Source organism: Miniopterus natalensis, chromosome 1 (assembly GCF_054644295.1).
Source record: "Miniopterus natalensis isolate mMinNat1 chromosome 1, mMinNat1.hap1, whole genome shotgun sequence".
In the NCBI taxonomy this organism is placed as follows: domain Eukaryota; kingdom Metazoa; phylum Chordata; class Mammalia; order Chiroptera; family Miniopteridae; genus Miniopterus; species Miniopterus natalensis.
Genome location: NC_142081.1, coordinates 100089786 through 100114188, shown reverse-complemented (window position 1 = coordinate 100114188; position 24403 = coordinate 100089786). Strand labels below are relative to the sequence as shown.

Sequence of the window (24403 nt, the reverse complement as noted above, 5' to 3'; positions counted from 1 at the left end):
TATTTAGGAGTTGTTTAGTTACAACAGTTAGCCTACCCTAACTAATGCATTGCTATAAAAATTTTCCCATCCCTTCCCTTGTAATTTCTCTTATATTCAATCCATCAGTAAACAATACTGGTCTATCTTTAAACTATATCCTGAATCTTTTTTTTTCTTTTTTTTTAACATTCCCATCTCTACAACCAGTCTCTCATCTGAATTAGTGAAAGAGTGTGATATCCTTGCTTCTATCATTGCTCCACTATAGTCTATGTTATTTATATAAAACATGCAGTCAGCCTTTTAATGGTAAATCAGATCATGTCACTCACTCTCAGATTCACAAACCCTCAGTGGCTCTCCATAACACAAATAAAATGGAAACCTCTTACTGTGGCCTAACTTCATCCTTCCCTCACTCCACTCCACCCTCAGTGGTCTTTTATCTGTGTTTAAGTTTTTTCCTGCTTCAGGACCTTTGCACTTCCTGCTCTCTCTTGCCTGTCTGGACCTTCTTTCACATCACTGAGGCTTCCGCTCAAATGTCAACTGGACAGAGAGGATTTTCTTTACTACCATATCTAAAATAACTCTTTCACCACTTTATTCTCCTTAGATCCCAATTTATTTTTATCAAAGAACGTGATGCAATACCTAGAATTATATTTGTCTTTTGTTTATTGTCTGAATTTCCTACTAAAGGGTAAAAGGCTTGTCTTTTTCATCAGAGGTATCCACAGCTGGTTTCCTTTTTCTATAATTTTCTCACCTATTTTCATTATTTGACTTCCTGTAAGAGCTATTTTCAACAATAATTTGATAATGTTTGGCTTTAAAAATGAGCAAGTAATCAGTCCGGCAGCAGGGCTCAGCAGTTGAGCATTGACCTATGATCCAGGAGATCACAGTTCGATTCCCAATCAGGGTACATGCCTGGGTTTCGGGCTCGATCCCCAGTAGGGGGCATGCAGGAGGCAGCCAATCAATGACTCATCATTGATATCTCTCTCTCTCTCTCTCTCTCTCTCCCATCCTCCCTCTGAAATCAATAAAGATATATATATTTTTTTAAATGAGCAAGTAATCGAAGTCCTTTCTATGGAGTTGTTAATGTTACTGATACAATAAGCATGCCAAGCAATATATATGAAAGAGCAGCTCTTAAGAAAGGAGGTTATCTAAATGACCAATAAGAACATGAAAAAGAACTCATCTGTTGTAGATTATTCAAATATGTTCACTACCTATCTTCATGTCTGTTGGAGAAGTATACCTTACTATGCCTTGAATTTGGGCTAAGCCACATGACTTAGTTTGGAGGGTGGGAGATTAGCAGATATGATATAAACAAGGTCTTGAAATATGCTTGGCCAGCTAGGTATGCCTTCTTGTACTTATGTCGCCACCATGAGAACATGCCTGATCTAGCTTACTAGTCCCAGTAGGAAGATGATATATACAGAGCAGAGTTGTCCCAGCTGACCCACAAAATCATGACCAACAAATACTATTGTACATCACTGGCAATTTTCAGGTCGGTTATTAAGCATTAATAGTTGATTAATACAACATCATTAGTCATCAGAGAAATGCAAATCAAAATCATAATGAGATACTACCAAAACTCCACCAAAATGGCTTATGTCCACTAAAAGATATGTGCAAGAATGTTCATTACCACGTCACTCATAAAACAGCCAAAAAAACGAAAACAATCAAAATGTACATCAATAAAATTAATATATGGAATACAATAATATAGCATTAAAAAAGAACAAACTGCTGATACAACAATATGAATCTCACAAACATAATGATGAGTGAAAAAAGCAGATACAAAAAGATAGATACTATATTATTCCATTTATATGAAGTTCACAAACAGATAAAATAAATCTATGATTATAAACTTCAGAAGCATGGTTCCCTTTAGGGGAGGTGGGGTATAGAGACAGGGCACAAAAGGGAGTCTTCCTGAGTTTCATAAACATTTTATATCTTGACCTGGAAGGTGGATAAGCAGGTATATACGTATAATTTTTTAACTGTGAACAATGAAGACTTGTGCATTTACTGTACACCTCAATACAAAAAGGAAAAACTTTAGCATAACTAATGAGATCTGTTATTTGAAGTTAAAATGGTACTCATGTAATAAATGTTGATTATCAATCTAATACTGCAATTATTACTATGTAAGTTAAGTATGTCTCAGAGGGGAGGATCGTGGGAGACTGGGTAAAAGGGGTGAAAGAATTAAAAGGTACAAATTGGTAGTTACAGAATAGACACAGAGATGTAGATTATAGCATGGGGAATATAGTCAATAGTATCATAGTAATAAGTATGAGGCCAGGTGGGTACTTGAAATATCCGGGGGACCACTATGTAAAGTACATGATTTTCTAACCACTATGCTATACATCTGAAACTAATACAGAATAATACTGAATGTAAGCTGTAATCAGAAAAATTATTTTTTAATTTTAAAAACAGGATGTCTCAAAATTACACTTTACTATAACCACTAAATACCTGGAGTAAGTACAAAATTGAATATCTAAGTTTAAATATTATTCCAAGATATATTTCCATTGCTTTTATTTATTCATTGATTTAGAATGTCCTATGTTAATAGGACTTTTTAATTTTAGAGAGAGGAAGGGGAGAGAGAAATAGAGAGAAATATCTATATGAGAAACATTGATCGGTTGACTCCTGCACACACCCCTACCAGGGATCAAATCCGCAACCTGGGCATGTGCCCTGACTGGGAATCGAACCCACCACCTTTTGGTGTACGGGATAACACTCCAACCAACTGAGCCACACCGGCAAGGCATATTCCCATTGTTTTTAAAATGAGAATTTTTTCTTACTATAACAACATAATATGGATGGAATGCTTATGAAACTTCTGCACTTTTATCCATTTAATTAATACAATTCAGAAGCTTCAAAATGTTTATTCATTCTAATAGACTATTTAAAAAATTTACATTGTTTTACTCAGCAAATTTTCTACTCTAGAATCCCCCTAAAATTTACTCATAATTACAACACAATATTGTTTGACAGAAAAGCTAAGACTTCTACAATTCTTTAGAATTCTTAATGAAAATACAAAAATTCTATTTTTTCTAGGTCATTTATTCTGAGGTTCCTTTTGCTATCTCAATTATATTTGCCTACGAGACTATCAAATCGCCCTTCCAAGGTACTCATGGAAGGGAAACTACTTCAAAGAGCTCTCTCCCTCAGTTCCCATACTCTAAATGAATGTAGTAAGTGAACATGCATTTAGTGACTCCTATGAGTTCAGGAATCTCAGCTGTACTTCACTTTCTAAAATTCTGTAATATTTTCTTTCATTAATAGCTTTAAGAAAAATAGCTCTTCTTTATTGAGCATATATAGTTAGACACTGTGCTGTGTGCTTTATATTACCTCATTTAATAAGAAATGTGTGCTATTATCCTCATTTACAGATGAAGAAACCAATTCCAGAGAAGTTATGTGATGATCCCAAGATATGTAACTAAGTATGTGGACGATCTGGGGTTAGGAACCAGGTCCCAATTTCTTAACCAATATAGTACACTTAGCACAAATGAGAAAGGTGATAATAATTAAAAATAATAGCAACAAACACTCATATAGCATTTACTATGTGCTTAGATAATTTGATCCTCATAACAATCTAATTAAATGTGGACTACTATGATCCCCATTTTATTTTATTTTTATTTTTTTAAATATATCTTTATTGAATTTAGAGAGAGGAAAGGAGAGGGACAGAGAGAAACAGAAACATCAATGATGAGAGAGTCGTCGATCAAGCCCACAACCGGGCATGTGCCCTGACCGGGAATCGAACCCTGATCGCCTGGATCCCAGGTCGATGCTCAACCGCTGAGCCATGCCCAGCTGGGCCATGCCCATTTTAAAAATCAAGAAATCGAAACACTTGGAGGTTGCCATTTGTCTGTTACAGGCCAGTAAATGGCACAGGACCTCAGTGGTCTAGCCCTAGAACTGGGGTTCTTAGCTATCATCTACTTAGCCTTCATAAACTGCCTTATATTAGATTTGATAAGGTAAATGTCATATTTATGAAATTACAAACTTTGAGAGAACAAAGATCAAGTCTGACCCCGCTACACCTCAGCATTAGGTTTTCTCTAGCATAGGAACTGGTAAGTAATAAGAGGAGACTAGAAGGTATACATTGGGGCCCTAAGAAAGGCTTCTTTGCAATAGTAATGTTTGAGCTTTGCCTTGCCCCTGAACTCCAAAATTGCATATCTAATTACTTGGGGCACATTTGGTGGTCTCCCCTACTAGTGTACAGGCTTGTTGAGGGCAATTTCTTTGACTTTATATCTGCTACACAATCTTTATACCTAGCAGAAACTCAAAAAAATGTTTGCTGAGCAAATATTTGAAACTCTTATTACAAAGGGTTGTACCTCACAATCCCCACTATCAACAGAATCAATAATATAAAAGAGAGTCATAAGCAATTTATATAACATGGTGAACTATTTATCAGGCTAATGAAGTAGACAGTAGAGACATATATTATACCCAGCAGTAAATATGGAAGCAAAGCAAAACAAACAAGAAAGAAACTTTTTTCTTAATTTACATATTCATAAATTTTTATTCTTTCAGTTTTATTCAAGATACCCTTCATTTGAGCACCTCTTCGATTTTCAATAAGAATAAGAGACTAGGGGAGTTCATCTATGGGTCGATCTATTTATAAGCTCCATAAATGTCTTCATATTTTGAATGTCTTGTAGACAAGATACTCAATGGCTATAAAGTGCATATCAAAATGCTGTGAGACTCAGCATCACTTTCCATATTCTTAAGCTTGTAAAACAAGAATTCAGCACTTATTTAGAAACATGGCCTAGGAATATCTTTCACTCTACTACTCTGCCTAGGAAACACATGCTTCCATAACACAATGTTTCAGAACTTAGTGGCTTTTCAGATGTGCATACTCTTGATCACCTGAATAGTTTCACAGGTAACTCAGATTTGAATCCTCCACATGAATGATTCTGAGGGGCGTTCAGAGTCATATGAGCAGCTGATCCTTTTAACAGACCATCTCTTCTTGTCTACTTTAGGAAAAGTCCCACAGACTCTCTAGTCTTTGTCCCTACTATATTTTTATCTGTCCTGCTTTTCCTCTCTTTGAACAATGATTCTAATGTTCCTTTCATTAGCTGTTGTTGCTCAGTCCCTTCGCTGCAGAGATCTTAACCAACATTCCAAAACTCTTCAATAATTAAGCATTCTGAGAACAAAAAAATACCAAGGAAACAAATGAACAAAGTAATTTTGGATATACATAAATTCTCTTTCTGTAAAGGGGCCAGACAGTAAATATTTTAGGCTTTGTGGGTCACATAAAACCTCAGTCATATATTCAGGTCTTTTTGTTTTGTTTCACTCTATTATATGTTTAAAAAAAATAAAAACCATTTTTAGCTCTCAGACAGTACAAAAACAGGTCACCTGCTGGATTTGGCCTGTGGGCAGTAGCTTGTCTATCATTATAATAGAGGGCTGAGGTATGCTTATTTTAGTTATTGTAACACTCAGTGAGGCCTCTGGGAGGTGGTGAGAAGACTATAGGACACAAAGGAGCAAACTGCTAATACATGGATGAAATACTTCAAGCTAAGAAGAATACGTAGTGCAAAATGTTAAAATCAGAAACAAACAGCATGGTTGAGAAGAGAAAGGAGGGTGGTGCATCTGAAGCAAAGTATTCAAAGAGAAATATGGTAAAAGATGAGGTTAGAGGTAGGAAAGGGTTGTACTGTATAGTGCCTTGTAATCTGGGATTTTATTCTAAATGTAACAGAAAGCCTCTGGGTATTTTGTTTTGATATTCAGGAAATAGTATAACCTAATTTATATTTTTAAAGATACTCCACCTGCTTGAAAGAGAATGGATTAGAGGGAGAGAGGGAGGAGTAGAAGCAGGAAGGCCAATTAGGAGGTTGCTGTAATAATCCAGGCAAAGACAATGGTTGCTTGACAGAGCAGTAGCAGTGGAGACTGAAAGTGGACAGGCTGGGTGTGTATTCTGAACTCACTGAAACACTCTAGTAATTTTATTCCACAGAGCCAACTTGAATTAGATGTGGGAACAAACATAACAGGTAGGTTTATTTGACTAAAAGCAACTGGGTAAACAGTGGTTCTATTTACTAACATGAAAAAGAGGATTACGAACAGGTTTGTCTATGTTAATTTGTAGGTGTTGTTTATTGAGGAGGAAATATGACTTCTTATGCCTTTAGTCATATTAAGTCTAAAATTCCTATAGAATATGCAAATGGAAATATCACGTAAACAATTAATATATACAAGCTGAAAAACAAATGAGGAAAGGGCTAAAGATAATCCACATCTGGTAATCATCTACCTATGGTTGGCATTTTAAGCAACTAGACTAGATGAACTCACATACAAAGAGACTGCAGATAGAGAAAAAGAATTATAACCAAGCCCTGTGGGTTGCCAATGTTTAATGGTCTAGGAGAGAAAGAAATGGGAGTCAAAAATAGAGCAGCTAATGACTCAAAAGCATTTAGTAATAACAGTAGTGGTAGCAGTAGTAGCAGTAATAGAAATAATGGTTAACCCTTGGAATACTTATGTGCAAAACTACTCATTTAACTCATTAAATCTTAGAACAACTTTGGTAGGTAAGCACTACTATCACCACTTTCAAATGAAAAGACTGAAGAAGAGGATAAACAGCCTGCTTAGATGACATATCTAAGCAAAGGAAAACCACCAGACAAATGAAGGGTCACAAAAGATAAGTATTTCAAGTAGCAGCAAATAAAGGCAGATAAGGATAGAGAAATGACCTATAGATTTTTAACCATGGAAATCATCTGTGCTTGATTTATGATTGTAGCTGGCTGACTCTAGGCAAGTACCTCAATTTTCATCATGGGATTAGTGTGAGATAAATAAGTTAACATATGAAAAGAATTTAAAACAGTAGCTGGTACACAGTAAGCAGCCCATTAGATGTTGGCAAGTTTTATCAGTATAATAATAATTATTATTACTGAGTTTCCATTACCTACCTATAAGCAGACATCTTTCCTACTAAAAATCATTCATGGTTAGTAATCTATTTTTATAATATCATCCTGTAATATGAATATTTAGGACAGATATATTGTACAGATATAGCAAACCATTTGTTCCCAGAAGTTAAACTAAGGCACTACTACTACCCATCAAGTGTGATGTTCTATTACTTATGGAATATATAATAATCCAAGTATTTACCTCTAAAGATCATAAGACCTATACGAAAATCAACGACTTGCAACAATTGCTTCAGATACTTAAAGATCATTTAAGCATTTCCTGTAACTAGGATGAATCAAAATGTACCTATCTCAAGCAACTACCAATGCAATTATCAGGGCCAATGAAACATCAAAAAATCATAACCAAGAAATGCATCTGGCAACAGCCATTAGATCCAGGCATACTCCCTGCCCTAGTAAAATTATTCACAGAGCCAACTTATCACTTTTGTTCACATCTCAAGGGAATCTAAATTAAAATATCAATGACATCCCTGGCTGGTGTGGCTCAGTTGGTTGGAAAGTCATCCTGTACACCAGAAGGTCAAAAGCTGGATTCCCGGTCAGGGCACATACTCCAATTTCAGGTTCAATCCCTAGGTCAGGGTGCATACAAGAGGCAACCAATCGATGTTTCTCCCTCACACTGGTGTTTCTCTCTCTTTCCCCCCTCCCTTTCTCTCTCTCTAAAATCATCCTCAGGTGAGGATTAAAAAAATAAATAAATTAAAAATAAAATAAAATAAAATATCAATGAAGTCTCATATGATCTAAGAGAAGAAATTTAGATTAGGAAGCACCACACTTTGAAACAAATACATAAACTATAGCTGGGATTAGCTGTTTAGCAATGGTTTACCTTGGCAATGATTTTATAGCAAAAGCCCCCTGGAGTGTTAAAAAAAACAACTAGCACTGATATACAATAATCAAGTATTTGGATAACCTTTTTTTAAATCCTCACCCAAGGATATTTTTTCCACTGCTTTTCAGAGAGGGTGGAAGAGGGGGAGAGAGAGAGAGAGGAGTGAGAGTGAGAGAGTGAGAGAGAAAGATGTCAACTGATTGCCTCCCACACACACCCAGACCAGAGCTGGGGATCGAGCCTACAACCAAGGTATGTACCCTTGGCCAGAATCGAACCCAAGACCCTTTGGTCCATGGGCCAACGCTCTAACCACTGAGCAAAACTGGCTAGGGCAAGTATTTGGATAACTTTTACAGATGGGATTAAGGTGTCTACTAACAGAAAGCAACAAAAAGGAAGTGACAACTATGACAAGTAATATATAAGCTTGGTACCACAGTCTGATAAAATTAAAAGACTCACCACAAAGTTATGAAAAAAAGATAGTTAAAGCAAAAGTGGCTATATGATCTAGGACAAGTTATCTAACTTTCAGTGCTGGCATTTAATCATCATCTAGTGCAGGGGTCTGACACCTTTTTCAGTAAAGGGCCAGACAGTAAATACAGTAGGCTTTGCAGGTCACATGGTCTCTTTCCCAACTGCTCAACTCAGCCCTTGAAACAGAAAAACAGACATTAACAAAAGCTTACCCTTACAACACCTGCCTTTTACTCATAAAAGTTGAAATCCAGAAAAAAAATAAACTAATGGAAAATCAGATTTGACTAGGTATTCCTGTGCTATAATAAAAAAATTTATCATGCTCCATATAATTTATATCACCTTCACTAGAAATGAGAAGGAAAGCAAAGCTTAAGTCACTTGGGCAGGCCAGCAAATTTGTTAATGCTATCAAGGAATTCATAAAACACCACCTTGTGAATCTATACAAATAAAGAAACTAATACAATTTTTAACTGATTTTTAACTCAACTAGTAAAATAATGTCACACTGAGGGTTCACCTTCCAGTTAGAATATAGAAGATCACAAGAGAGTCACTCCCACATCAAAACAAAAAAAAGCTGGACAAACTACACAATCAATTTTCAGCTCCTTTAGAGGGCTGAGAACACAAGTCTAAATAAACTTAAATCTACAGAAGGACAAACTCTCTCTAGGTAGAGTGACCACTTCAACTCTAAGGCCATAGTGAACAAAGGGGCAAACAATCCTATCAACCAATATGTTGTACTAAAATCCAGAGGACCCTCAGAAGTAGAACTGATCAATACAACCTAAAATTCTTCCATATGCAGCCCTCATAGATTATGCAGCAGTGAGCATAAATCTAGGGATAGACTAGAGAAGCAGAGTAGGGTCTTCTGCATAGTAGAAAGCCAAGTGCACAGCTATAAAGAAATCTGTATGATCTAGCTGTACGTAAATCCCAAACTCTATTGTAGGATGGAGACTGAAGCCATCCTCAAAACATAGGAAACCAAAATTAAATATAGCTGTAACCCAGCCCGGTTATGATTCAATTCCATATCATAATGAAGACATTAGCCCCTAACCCTTTTGGTATGTCTAAGGAGTTAGCATTCCTTTTTCTAGGAGAAAGTAGTTATAAATTTAATTCTCACTGTTCTTTTTGTATGTAATATTCACATACAATAAAAAGTATAAGCTATTCAAAGAATCGTGAAAATGTGACCCACAGGCAAGAGAAAAGTCAAAACAAACCCAACACATGACCCAGATGTGGAAATTAGTGAAGAACTTATAATAAATCTTAAAAATAAAATTTTGAGAAAATTAATACATTTTGTCCAAGGAATAGAAACTCTCAAAAAAAGTGTAATGGAAATTCTCAAACTAAAAATTATAGTCTCTGAATTGAAAAAGTTCACTGAATAAACTTAACACACAAGATACAGAAAAGATCAATGAATTCAAGGGATCAATAGAAATTATCCAAACTAAAGCATAGAGAAAAAAAGAATTAAACAAACAAAAAAGTTCAGCATAAGAGTCAGGGACCTGTGTGAGGCAATATCCAACAGTCTAGAAAGAGATGAAAAAGAGAATGGAACAGAATATTTGAAGAGATAATAGCAGAATTTTTCCAAATTTGATGTAAATATAAACTCACAGATCGAAAAAAAAACAACACAGGAAATTATTAACAAAATAAGTACAAATAAAAAAACTGCACCTACGTACAACCATAGTAAAAATGTTTAAAATTAAAACTAAATAGAAAAATCTTAAAAGGATCCAAAGAAAATGGACATATTACATTCATGGTAACAAGAATGATAGCTGACTTTCATCAAAAACAACAGAAGCGAGAAAAAATACAGTCAATAATGTATTTTAATTGCTGAAAGAAAAAACACTGCCAACCTAGAATTATAAACCTTACAAAAAATATTCTTTAACATGAAAGTTAAAATAAAAATACTTTCAGCCTGGCTGGTGTAGCTCAGTGATAGAGTGTCAACCCATGAACCAAGAAGTCACTGGTTTAATTCCAGGTCAGGGCACATGCCTGGGTTGCAGGCTCAATCCCCAGTAGAGAGTATGCAAGAGGCAGTTGATGGATGATGTTTCTCTCTCATCAATGTTTCTATTTCTTTATCCCTCTCCCTTCTCTCTCTAAAAAAAAATCAATAAAAATATTTTCAGGCAAACACACACTAAGAGAACTCATCACTAGCAGACATAATAAACAACAAACACTAAAGAAATTTCTTTACATTGAAAGATAATGTCAAATGGAAGTCTGGATCTGCAGGGGGGGAAATGTAGAGTACCAGAAAATATTGGAAACAAGAAGGGTACATCCACTCACCACTTCTACTCAATACTGTACAGGAGGTAACAGCCAGTGCCATGAAGCAAGAAAAGGAACTGAAGGCATAAAAATTGGGAGGAAGAATACTATCTTATTCTCAGAAATATGACCTTACACAAAGAGGATCCAAAGGAAAAGGCAAACTACTAAAACATAACATTTAAGTTACCAAGTTCAAATAATACAAGGTCAATATACACAAATCAAGTAAATTCTAACTACTAACATGACATAATTGAAAAAATTAAAATTATAAAATAATACCATTTACAATAGGATCAAATAACAACAAACACTTAGCAATAAAGTTAGCAAAAGACGTGAAAGGCCTCTAAAATGAAAACTACAAAACTCTGCCGAAAAACATTAAATATAGAGATTAAACCATGTTCAAGAATAGGAAGACTCAGTATTTTTAAGATGCAAACTTTCCCCAAGTTGATCTATAGATTCAACACACTCCCAATTTATTTATTCATTTATTTTAAATGTATCTTTACTGATTTCAGAGAGAGGAAGGGAGAGGAAGAGAGAGAGATAAAAACATTAATGATGAGAGAGTCGTCATTGATCAGCTGCCTCCTGCATACCCTCGACTGGGGATGGAGCCCACAACCCAGGCATGTGCCCTGATAGGGAATCAAACCAAGAGCTCCTGGATCCTAGGTCGATGCTTGACCACTGAGCTATGCCCAGCCAGGCCCAATTTAAATCCCACCCAGCAGCTTATTTTGCAGATACTAACATGCTGATTATAAAGTTTACTTAGAAAGGCAAAAGACCCAGAATACACAACATAAATTGAAGACGGAAAACAAGGTTGGAGAGCCAAACTACAGGACTTAAAAAGCTACAGTAATCAGGACAGTTGGTATTGCCAAAAGAATAGACAAACAGATCAATGGAACAGGAAAAAAAGCCCAGAGCTAGATGCACACAAATATAGTCAACAGATCTGTGACAAAGGAGCAAAGTCAATTTCAATGGAGAAAGGCTCATCTTTTCAACAAATGGTACTGGGACAAATGAACATCTACATAAGAAAAATAATACACACACACACACACACACACACACACACCTTACACCTTTCACAGAAATTAACTCAAAATGGATCACAGACCTAAATGTAAAACAAAAACTATAAAATCCCTAGAAGATAGCATAGAGGGAAATCTCAATAACCTTGGGTTTGGTAAAGAATTTTTAAATATAACACCAAAAGTAAAAGCCATAAAAAAAATTGAGCTTCATTAAAATCAAATACTGCTCTGCAAAATACACTGATAATAAAATGAAAAGATAAGCCATAGACTGAGAGAAAAATCTTTACAAAACATATATTTGATAAAGGATTGCTATTAAAAATATAACAAGAAATCTTAAAACTTAACAGTAAGAAACAACCCAATTAAAATAGGCAAAATGGGGGGAAAAAGAACTGGACACCTCACCAAAGAAGATATACAGATGACAAATAAGCATATGAAAAGGTGCTCAAGTTTTTTTCGCAATGGGTTTGCCGCCAGAACACAGGTGTCTTGAAAACCACCACTAACAAACCCAAAATGGGAAAAGAAAAGACTCATACCAACATTGTCATCATTGGACACGTAGATTCCGGCAAGTCTACCACTACTGGCCATCCAATCTACAAATGTGGTGGGATCGACAAAAGAACCATCGAAAAATTTGAGAAGGAGGCAGCTGAGATGGGGAAGGGCTCCTTCAAGTATGCCTGGGTCTTGGATAAACTGAAAGCTGAACGTGAGCGTGGTATCACCATTGATATCTCCCTGTGGAAATTTGAGACCAGCAAGTATTATGTGACCATCATTGATGCCCCGGGACACAGAGACTTCATCAAAAACATGATTACAGGCACATCTCAGGCTGACTGTGCTGTCCTGATTGTTGCTGCTGGTGTTGGTAAATTTGAAGCAGGTATCTCTGAGAATGGGCAGACCCGTGAACATGCCCTTCTGGCTTACACACTGGGTGTGAAACAACTGATTGTTGGTGTTAACAAAATGGATTCCACTGAGCCACCCTACAGCCAGAAGAGACACGAGGAAATTGTTAAAGAAGTCAGCACCTACATTAAGAAAATTGGCTACAACCCTAACACAGTAGCATTTGTGCCAATTTCTGGTTGGAATGGTGACAACATGCTTGAGCCAAGTGCTAATATGCCTTGGTTCAAGGGATGGAAAGTCACCCGTAAAGATGGCAATGCCAGTGGAACCACACTGCTTGAAGCTCTGGATTGCATCTTAGCACCAACTCGTCCAACTGACAAGCCCCTGCGTGCACCCCTCTAGGTCTACAAAATTGGTGGTATTGGTACTGTCCCTGTGGGCCGAGTGGAGACTGGTGTTCTCAAGCCCGGCATGGTGGTCACCTTTGCTCCAGTCAATGTTACAACTGAAGTAAAGTCTGTTGAAATGCACCATGAAGCTTTGAGTGAAGCTCTTCCTGGGGACAATGTGGGCTTCAATGTCAAGAATGTGTCTGTCAAAGATGTTCGTCGTGGCAATGTGGCTGGTGACAGCAAAAATGACCCACCAATGGAAGCAGCTGGCTTCACAGCTCAGGTGATTATCCTGAACCATCCAGGCCAAATCAGTGCTGGATATGCACCTGTGCTGGATTGTCACACAGCTCACATTGCTTGCAAATTTGCTGAGCTGAAGGAGAAGATTGATCATCGTTCTGGGAAAAAGCTGGAAGATGGCCCTAAGTTTTTGAAATCTGGTGATGCTGCCATCGTTGATATGGTGCCTGGCAAGCCCATGTGTGTTGAGAGCTTCTCTGACTACCCTCCTCTGGGCCGTTTTGCTGTTCGTGACATGAGACAGTTGCTGTTGGTGTCATCAAAGCAGTGGACAAGAAGGCAGCTAGAGCTGGCAAAGTCACCAAGTCTGCCCAGAAAGCTCAGAAGGCTAAATGAATATTATCCCCAATACCTGCCACCCCAGTCTTAATCAGTGGTGGAAGAACGGTCTCAGAACTCTTTGTCTCAATTGGCCATTTAAGTTTAATAGTAAAAGACTGGTTAATGATTACAATGCATCGTAAAACCTTCAGAAGGAAAGGAGAATGTTTTGTGGGCCATTTGGTTTTTTTGTGTGTGTGGCAGTTTTTAAGTTATTAGTTTTTAAAATCAGTACTTTTTAATGGAAACAACTTGACCAAAAATCTGTCACAGAATTTTGAGACCCATTAAAACAAAGTTTAATGAGAAACCTGTGTGTTCTTTTGGTCAACACTGTAACTTTCTGTTATACTACTTAGAAGACCTCAGAGTTGCCCATGATCTATCTCTGATGTTATATCTGCTGATACTTTAGCATTGGATTATTCTGTTAACTTTTTTCTGGGTGGGAACTTTGGGGGTTGGGGGGTTTTTTGTTTTTCATTTAAGGGAAGGAATCCTGTTTACATAGTAAAAGCTATGGGAGGGGATCTGTTGGTGTAACACTAAATAGGTTAAGACAGATAATCAGTAACTTTGTTATGTGTAAACTAGTTTATAGAGGCCAAATTCTGTTATATTAAAGTCCACATGTTACCATATAAAATTTTGTAGTTACATCAATATTGAGTAAATTTGTTGGTATGTCAAATTTTAGTTTTCCGGTGTTACTGGGATGTGAATTCACATTTACAAATACTTGAGGTAGCTTAAGAACCTAAAGTGAGGCTTAAATAGTATTGAGTACTGTCTTGCCTACAGCTAATTGTATCCAGATTCCAGGAAAAATAAATTATGCTGGAAGTTGAAAAAAAAAATTAAAAAATTAAAAATTAAAAAAAATTTTTAAAAAAAGGTGCTCAATACCACACCATTAGAGAACTGAAAATTAAAACAACAGTGAGATGGTACTATACACCTATTAGAATGACAAAAATCCAAAACAATGTCAACATCAAGTGCTAGTGAGGATCTAGAGCAACAGGAAATCTGGTGGGAATCCAAAATAGTTCAACCACTATGGAAGACAATTTGGCAATTTCTTATAAAACTAAACATAGTCCAGCAATCTCACTGCTTGATATTTACCCAAATGAGTTGAAGCTTAGGTCGACACAAAAATCTGTACCTCAATGTTCAAAGCAGCCTTATTCCTAATTGCCAATAACTGGAAGCAACCAAGATGTTCTTTTTTATTTTAAATATATATATATATTTTTTTAATATATTTTTATTGATCTGAGAGAGAGAGACAAAGGGAGAGGGAGAGAGAGATGGAAACATCAATGATGAGAGAGTCACTGATTGGCTGCCTCCTGCATTCCCCCGGCTGGGGATCAAGCCCACAACCCAGGACATGTGCCCTGACCAGGAATCGAACTTGATCTCCTGGATCATAAGTTGATTGCTCAACCACTTAGCCACACCGGCTGGGCTTATTTTATATTTTAAAAATTTAACCACTTCTTTATTATAATTATTTCTTTTTAATCCTCACTGGAGGATATGTTTTTATTGATTTTTAGAGAGAGAAGGGGCATGGCGGGGAGAAACATGGTTGTGACAAACATCAATCAGTTGCCTCCTGAACGGGCCCCAATGGGAAGATCAAACCCAAAATCTGGGTATATACCCTGACCTAGAATCGAACCCACAACCTTTTAGTGTACAGGACAATGCTACAACCAACTGAGCCACCCAGCCAGGGCACCAAGATATTCTTCAAAAGGTGAATGGGGCCCTAGCCAGTTTGGTTCAGTGGTTAGAGTGTCGGACTGCAGACTGAAGGGTCCCAGGTTCGATTATGGCCAAGGGCACATACCTCAGTTGCAGGCTCGAACCCTGGCCCCGGTCAGGGCACGTGCAGGAGGCAACCAATCTACGTGTCTCTCTCATATCGATGTTTCTCTCTCCCCCTCTTCCATCCTCCCTTTCTAAAAATCAATAAACAAATCTTTTTTTTAAAAAAAGGTGAATGGGTAAACAAACTACAGTATCCATACAATGTACTCCATTAGTCAGTAGAAAAGTAAAATGAGCTATCAAGCCACAAAAATACATGGAGGTACCTTAAATGTACATTACTAAATGAAAGAATCCCAACTATATGACATTTTGGAAAAGGCAAAAATATGAAGCCAGTAAAAAGATCAGTTTTGCCAGGGGTTCAGAGGAGGAAGGGAAGGATGAATAAGTGAAGCACAGGAGATCTTAAGAAAGTGAAACTATTCAGTATGACACTATAATGGTGAAGACGTGTCTTCTTCACATATTTGTCAAGTCCCACAAGATGTGGGAACACAAAGAGTGAACCCTAATTAATAATAATGTATCAATATTGGTTCATCATTTGTAACAAATATACCACACTAATGCAAGATGTCAATAATAGAGAAAACTGCAGGGATGAGGTTAAGAGGTATATGGGAACTCTATTTTCTGTTTAATTTTTCTATAAATCTAACACTACTTAAAAATAAAGTCTATTAATTAAAAATAAATTTTAACATTTTTATAAAGTCATTGTACACTCCAAGACTTAGGCATTTAACTATATAGATTTTTATTTGAAAATGAATACAGAACAAAAGATATGTTTATGTGTTTTTAAAACAGGATAATGTATGTTCTACAACTACATATGTATGTATATATGAGTAAATGCATAGATAACTATTTAAAGATATGTACCAAACTGAAAAGAGCAGCACTAGGAAAGTTTAATAGTGTAGAAACACAGCACCTCTGTGAAGGGAACAAGAAGGAGGGGCAGGGGTTGTATAAACCTAATCTGGATGTCCTCATCTTTGTTGGAAGAATCTACACTAGTATCTCAAAATGTTTTCTAAACCTTTAAGAATAAACATCCTTCGCATAAATTAACATTGGACATATATCTTTATCTGTAAATATTTCCACACCTATAAGGAATTTTAAATCACTCAGTTGTGAATAACCAGACAAGAAACAAGTACTATTTGCTGATTCCTAGTTTATCAATAACTCATCCTATAATGACTATGGTATTACCATTGCACCCTCTTCTTTCATTACTTAGGTGACTCCCAGACTCCCTTCCTTCCCCCACAAAAAACCCACAAGAAACCTAGTGTAGATTCTAACACCCTGATTCAACAGCATCCATTATTTCAGAATATGCAAAGAATTTATCTGAGATTACTATTATGACATGGATAAACTACCAAAACTATCCCATGGTTTTCTTTTCTTTCTTATATTCTTTTCCACTATGCCTTTCTCGAGACAAAATTTAGCTTCAATTCTGTTCATCTGTTTGGGCTTACACTAATGCCGTTATGGACTAAACTGTGTTCCCCCAAACTCACATGTTGAAGCCCTAACCCCCAACGTAGTTGAAGACAGGACCATTAAAGAAGTAATTATGCTTAAATAAGGTCACAAGGGTGGGATCCTAATCCAATAGGTCTGGTGTCCTTGTAAAAAGAGGAAGTGATACCAGGGATGCAAGTGCACAGAGAAAAGCCATATGAGAACACAAGCCAAGGAGAAGCCCTAGGAGAATTCAAACCTGCCAATACCTTGATCTTGAACTTTCAGCCTCCACAACTGTGAAAAAATAAATTTCTGTCATTTAAGTCACTCATTCTGTGGTATTTTGTTATGACAGCCCTAACAAACTAATACAGGTATACAGCAATCTTCCATATACAATTATTAATACACCTTAATTGACACTGTATTATAATGAACTCCACAGGACACAAACTCTAAGAAATAAATACATTGTCTAAGAAATAAAACCTCCTCTGTGCCTAGTGTCATATATAAATGGGTTTCTTTTTCCAACAGAGCTTCAAATATTATACTCAAGTTCCTTTCTCTTCCATCCCCTCAACTGGCATCATCTCTGTCCTCTACTCTTAGTACTTACCACCATTATCAGAGATCTATTTTCCAACACACTATCAAATTTATAATCTGGCATGTTTACCACTTGCCACTTTGACATCTTTTTTCCCCCCTCACTCACTCCCTTACCAGCTGCCTCATGTATACTTCACAGCCTTGGCAGTGTTGACATTTAGGCATTTAGAAGCATCACCAACCAATGAGAGTGCTTCTGGTTAGTGAACAAACTATTAACATGCTGGTTTCTGTCAATTATTTAGCTTGTTGATCACACCAGAAGGCTGTATTTTTTTTTCTGACTGTTGCAGCTGTTCCTTCAGTTCAGAAAATTCAAATGTTAACTCTACATAGATTATTAAAGTGAAAAACACTGCTCTTCAAATACTATCACGAGAGTCCAGCTTTGTTTACCACCAGTAAAACATGTGCTAAGAGTTGATTTCTCTACTTACACTGATAAATCTGTGCTCATTTTTCCAGTCATCCAGTCTCCTGTGCATTTTTGCAAAGCAATTGCCTTCTGAAGGTATGATCAGAGAATAGAGTATCCCTTACCAACTTACACAAGAATAAAGCCTAAAATTCTGTTCTCATTAGAATGAAAACAGCTGTTACGCTTCAAAATGTTCATCAAATATTGCCTTATTGCCTAAAGAGTCAAAACACAGCAAATGAATCATTTTTATTCCTTCAACCACTTACAGAAAAGTTCAATCTTAAAAGTTTTCTTGGGTTGCCCTGGCCAGCGTTCTCAGTGGTTAGAGCGTCGGCCTGCGCACCAGACGGTCACAGGTTTCCAGATCAAGGGCACATTATAGGTCCAATCCCCGGCCGCGTCCTGGAGGCAACCAACCTGTCTCTGTCACATGGATGTTTCTCTCTCTTTCTCCTCCCCCCTTTCCCCTCCCACTCTTTCTTAAAAAAAAAAAAAAAAAAAAATCAATGGAAAAAATATCCTCACTTCTCAGGTGACAATTTAAAAAAAAAAGTTTTCTTGGGTTTTGGTCCTTTTAAAAAGGCGTCATTATTCACTATGTGCCAAAAACTATAATATGCCAATGGCTTCAAGTGGGATTATAAAAAATCTTACCTCTGTTTTGTTAAGCTGTGAGATAACAATGCTAAATTAGTAACTTATAAAGACTGAGTATTCATGAAAAGTTACTAGTTTTATGTAAAATATAAGTACAAATTATTCATTATTTTACAGCATGGTAATCATTATTTTACTACATAGAATCAGACAGCCAGTCACAAATTACTTATTAGCACACAATTACTTATTAGTAAAATTTCAGCTAAACTTTTAGAAGTCATTCTAGAAATCCAAGTTTTCCAATGAGCTAGAATTTCAGCTCTTTAAGTATTAGAAGTTATTTTCAAATACTCTGTATGAAATTATTTCTACAACATATCTCAAAAACTTTGTATCTTTTTAAGCAGGGTACACTAAATATAATTTATGCTTTTCTTAAGAATTTGAAAAATTGCAATAAATGTCAATTTTTATATGATAGTGACATTCATAGAAACTACTGATATAGATGAGCAAAGCTGTTTGCCCCTATCCTCAATATCATCAGATTGGCAAATTTTTAGTTTACAGAAAAGCTTTTCATATTATCAGCATAACAACCTACAAACACCCATTTCATTGCTGCATCTAATCCATATGACCTTAAAAACCAAATAAATACTTAAATTGTTGAAAATAAGACTAACCTCCAAATGAAAAGCCTGAGGGATTCTCATATAAGTATAGAAATGTTAACCATAAACTTTTATATAATCTCCATTAATCATGTAAAGACCTTTTTTTTCTTTTTTGCAATACAATTTTATGGGGAAAGCATGGGCTTTATAGTCACAAAGGGGTTCAGATCCTACTTTTAGCACTTACTAGCTGTGTAATCTTGGGTAAATAATAAACTGTCTTCCCTAAATGTTTGCCTATTTATTATAAGAAATCACCATAAATCCTAAATTACTGTTGCTATGAAACTAAATATGGTACTGTATATTTAAAAAACAATGATTGCTACAAAATAGGTGCACAATAAAGGCCTACTTTCATCTTTGATTCATATAATTAACATGGCAAATTTACTGAATTTTACTGTCTTTTATACAGTCAACAAAATTCTCCATTTCTTTTCAACATTTTTTAGTTCTCAAGTATCTATATATGATGTTAGTTTTACCAGCCAAATAGCTTTTGAGTATTTTATGCCTTCCTTGTCCTCTGTAACTGAGATCTTCTCCTTATGGCCCAAGCAGCAGAAATCCTTAAGACTGATTGTACTGGGAACATAGAAATGAATGTGCAATACTAATTGCTCAGTTCCTAGATGATATACAAGCTCACTAAAGTCAACTACTTACTAGTAACAAAACTTTGGAGCAAGCTACTCTCTCTCCCTCTCTCTCTCTGAGCCTTAATTTCTTCATATTCAAAAAAGAATATTCTCCAATATCATGGCCAATTAATTAGAATAAAATAACCACTGAAATTTTTTAAACAAAATAAAATAGAAAATACATATTCTTAAAAGTATCAAAGGGCTGACATGACAGTAAGGAATTGTAAGATCAAAATTTATAAGACCAGGAAGGAATTCCAAGAGGTAATCAGAGTGCTGAAGCCAAGTTAGCCCCTGACAGAAGCCCAACTTGGACTGTGGTTTTCACAGTCTCATAAAGATAAAAGCCACACCAAGGGCCCACCCTAGGTAGTAAGTCTCATAGGAAACCCTATCCCATAGGACTGGAACCCATAAAATGAACCAAAGCAAATGTGATCCATTTTAACCTATTCCTTAAGAACTGCAAGGAAAGTTCCTTTGTCTCTGAGGTTTAAAGGAAAAAGGAGAGTACCTGGACTCTCCTTTTATAACTTTATATAAACACTTTAGGCTTTGGAGACCATATGATCTCTGTTGCAACCACTCAACTATGTCATTGTAGCATGAAAAGAGCCACAAGACAATGCAGAAATAACTATTCATGGGCACTAAAATGTGAGTTTCATGTCACAAGATATTATCCTTTTTCCTCCCAATTATTTAAAAATGTTAAAACCATTCCTAACTTGTGACCTTACAAAACAGTCAGTAAGGCCACAAGACACACACTGCCACCTCAACTACCATGACTCTACACAGACACACGCACACACAGATTTGTGACTTTAATTCACATCACTTGAATAACCAAAAAACCCAGGGTACCAGACATCTAGAAAATGTGTGTGCAAGTGTCACAAATAATCTCCCAAGAAAAGGCATTATTTAGAACAAGCAAGGAAACAAAGCACCATGAAAGGATAGAAATAAAAATGTAAGAATTTCAGATATAAGAAATGATCACACACAAAATATAAAATGATCATACTAATGTGTAAAGGAATAAACAAGCCTTAAAATATCTGAAAGGGACAAGAACCACAAAAAATTACTTAGAAGATTTGAAACAAAACTAAAAAGAATTTATAAAATTGCAAAACACAAGAATTGAAATTTAAAATAAAGTGAATAACTGAAGAGAAATTAGTGAGTTAAAAGACATATCTGGCCCTGGCTGGGTGGCTCAGTTGGTTGGAGTATCATCCTGTACACCAAAAGGTTACTGGTTAAATTCCTGGTCAAGGCAGATAGGTAGGTTGCTGGTTCAATCACCGGTTGGGGTGTGTATGTGTATGGAAGGCAACCAATCAATGTTTCTCACATCAATGTTTCTCCCCCCCCCATTCCTCTCTCTAAAATCAATAAAAACATTTCCTCGGGTGAAGAGTGTAAAAACAAACAAACAAAAAACACAAAGACAGAGCTGACAAAATTACCCACAGTGAAAAGAAGAAGAAGAAAGGTTAAGAAACATGTAAAGGAAAAAATCTAATATGTATACAAATCAGAGATCCAGAAAAAGAAAAGAGCACTGAAGTCATAACATCATTTACTTGGAAAACAAACAGGTATCAGTAACAAAAAGATAATAGGAATAACAAATGGTATCTTTCACACCAATATATATCCCATCCTATACACTTCTACAATGTTATTGATATTTTTCCCTAAGTTCTCTACTCCTTGAACTTGGATGCACATTTGTAACTGTCTAGACCTGTGATTTTTCAACCTTTTTCATCTCACAGCACATACAAACTAACTACTAGAATTCTGCGGCACATAAAAAAAATATTTTTTGCCCATCTGACAAAAAAATAACTATAAATTTGATTCATTCACACCAAAAGGCTATTGTTGTGTTGGCTGTTGTCATTTTTTTATTTGACAGTCTCAGGGAAAGAGGTCAGTGCCACTGATGAAATAGTCAGGCATTTCATGTTTTAAAAACTCTCGCGGCACACCAGGGTGCCACAGCAGACCTGGTGAAAATGGATGGTCTAGACCAGGGCTGAGGAACATCTGGCCAGCTGGCTGTCTAAGGTCCGTGAAATCATTTGGTCTGGCCCGGCCAAGGCAACCGCAGGCGGGATTCAAAATTCAACAAATCTAGGAGCTTTTTTCATAGCTAATTTTTAAGTTGATAATTTTGTATGGCCCTCAAATGATGTTATAAATATCTAAATGGCCCTTAGCAGAAAAAGGTTCCCCACCCCTGGTCTAGACCAAAAGAAAGCAGCAAAGTGAGGCTGCTTGATTTTTGAGGCTGCTACCATCGTAACTACCTAGTTATTAATATTAATAATAGGAAGAAAGCAAAGGGAAGGCCTGACATTTTAAGCATGGTTATCTGGGCAGCTTCACCAGGAAGCTGCAACTTTATATTCCCCAGGAAACCACTAGTCCATTCCCTGCAACTCAATGGGGGAAGGGGTCCAACAAAGGGGAAATGGACACATATACAGCGAAGTCAGCATGATGTAGAAAAGGTGCTTGCCTATCAGTGTAACCTGGAGACAAAGATCATTGGCTAGGAGGGTAGACCCCAATGCAAGCCTACAAAAATTTGGGAATACATAATCCCCAGAAAAAAGAATTCTCACTCTGTTCCCTTTGCTTCTCTCCTGCTTCCTTGTACTTGCTGTGTGCTTCCAAAGCCATGTGGCTCTCACACGCAATGGACTGCAACTGGGAACACAAGCTAACCTAGTCAGATGCTAGACTGGGTTGTGTGAATATGGAGCAGAAACCCTGGGTACTGGCTTTGATCTTAGCCTTGCTGAAGACAAAATGGGACTTTTTCCAAGGCAGGACGGAAGGAGATGGGACCTTGGAAACACAGGGGTTTAAATTCCACAGAAATAAAGCTTTCCACAACACCTCATTCTCCCATGGGGGCCTCAAGAAATTCTTATTCCCACAGCACCCTAAGAGCTCCACTCCCACCAGTAATTGGTGGGGACATGGAGAGCACCCCACAGATAACAAGGCTAGGTCATATATAGCAAACTGCGGTATGGCTTCTACCTGACACTTTCTCCCTCAGGAATTCCAGTGGTCATACCGTAACAGCACTTAAAAAGCCCCATGGAAAAATCCACATAGAAAGGAACTGAAGCACAACTGCCAAGCTGAGCCACTCCTGAATTCCTGACCCACAAAAACTGTCAGTAATGAGCCACTAAATTTTGGGCTTAACTTATTATGCCACGATAACTAACATACTAGAAAATGCTCACACAGTTATAAATTTAAAAATATAGTTCCAAATAATCCGTGTGAAAATAAGTAAATAGAAAATATTTTCAACTATAACAAAAATACTACATTTCAAAACTTGTGAAACACAGCTAAAGCAGTACTTTACAGGAAAATTTATAACTCTAAGTAGGTATAACAGAAAATAAAATTAGGAAACTGTCTATCCAATAAGATGGAAATAGAGTAGCAAAATAAACCTTGCACAAATAAAAGAAATAAACAGAAATGACAAATGAAAAGAAAATTTACACTAGAAAGGGCCAAAAAAACCAGAAGTTAGGTCTTTGGCTTTAAAAACTATAAACTGGCAAACATCTGTCAAGATGATGAGTGACCCCAGGCAAGATTGGCTCAGTGGTTAGAGCGTCGGCCCGGGGACTGAAGAGTCCCCGGTTGGATTCCATCCAAGGGCACAGACCTTGGTTGCAGGCTCGATCCCGGGCCCTGGTCAGGGTATGTGAGGGAGACAACCAATCAATGTGTCTCTCTCACATCGATGTTTCTCTCCCTCTCTCTCTCTCTCTCTCTCATTCTCTCGCCGCCCGCCCCCCCTTCCACTCTCTCTGAAAAGCAATGGAAAAAATATCCTTGGGTGAGAATTCAAAAAAAAAAAGATAAATGAAAAAAAGAAAGTTATTAGGAATGAAAAAGGGGGCAAAAACTACCAATGGTGCAAATATTACAATGGTTAAGAGGAAAGGGGAGAGAGAAAGAGAAAGAGAAACAGCAATGTGAGAGAAATACATCAATCGGTTCCCTTCGGTACTACCCCAACTGGGGGATTAAACGAATAACCTAGTTATATGCCCTGACCGGGAATCTTTTGATGTAGGGGATGACAATCCAATCAACTGGGCAATCAGGCCAGGGCCTGAATGGTCCCGTTTAAGAAAACAAACAAACTTAATGACTCTAATAAATAAAAAAATCTTCCCCACAGAGAAAACCAGAGCCACACTGCTTTACCACCACCAAGCTCTGCCAAATACTCAAGAAGTAAATAATCCCATCTTAAGTAAATTCATCTCAATTCTTTTTATGAGGC

General features: G+C 36.7%; 1 protein-coding gene and 1 pseudogene across 4 annotated transcripts in view; one reads left to right on the top strand and one right to left on the bottom strand.

The window, feature by feature from the left end:
• The window catches only part of MYO9A (myosin IXA), a 272449-nt gene that overhangs the window by 232641 nt on the left and 15405 nt on the right, over window positions 1-24403 (bottom strand). The gene's annotated exons all lie outside the window — the stretch shown is intronic.
• LOC107528290 (elongation factor 1-alpha 1 pseudogene) lies at window positions 12384-14119 on the top strand (annotated as a pseudogene).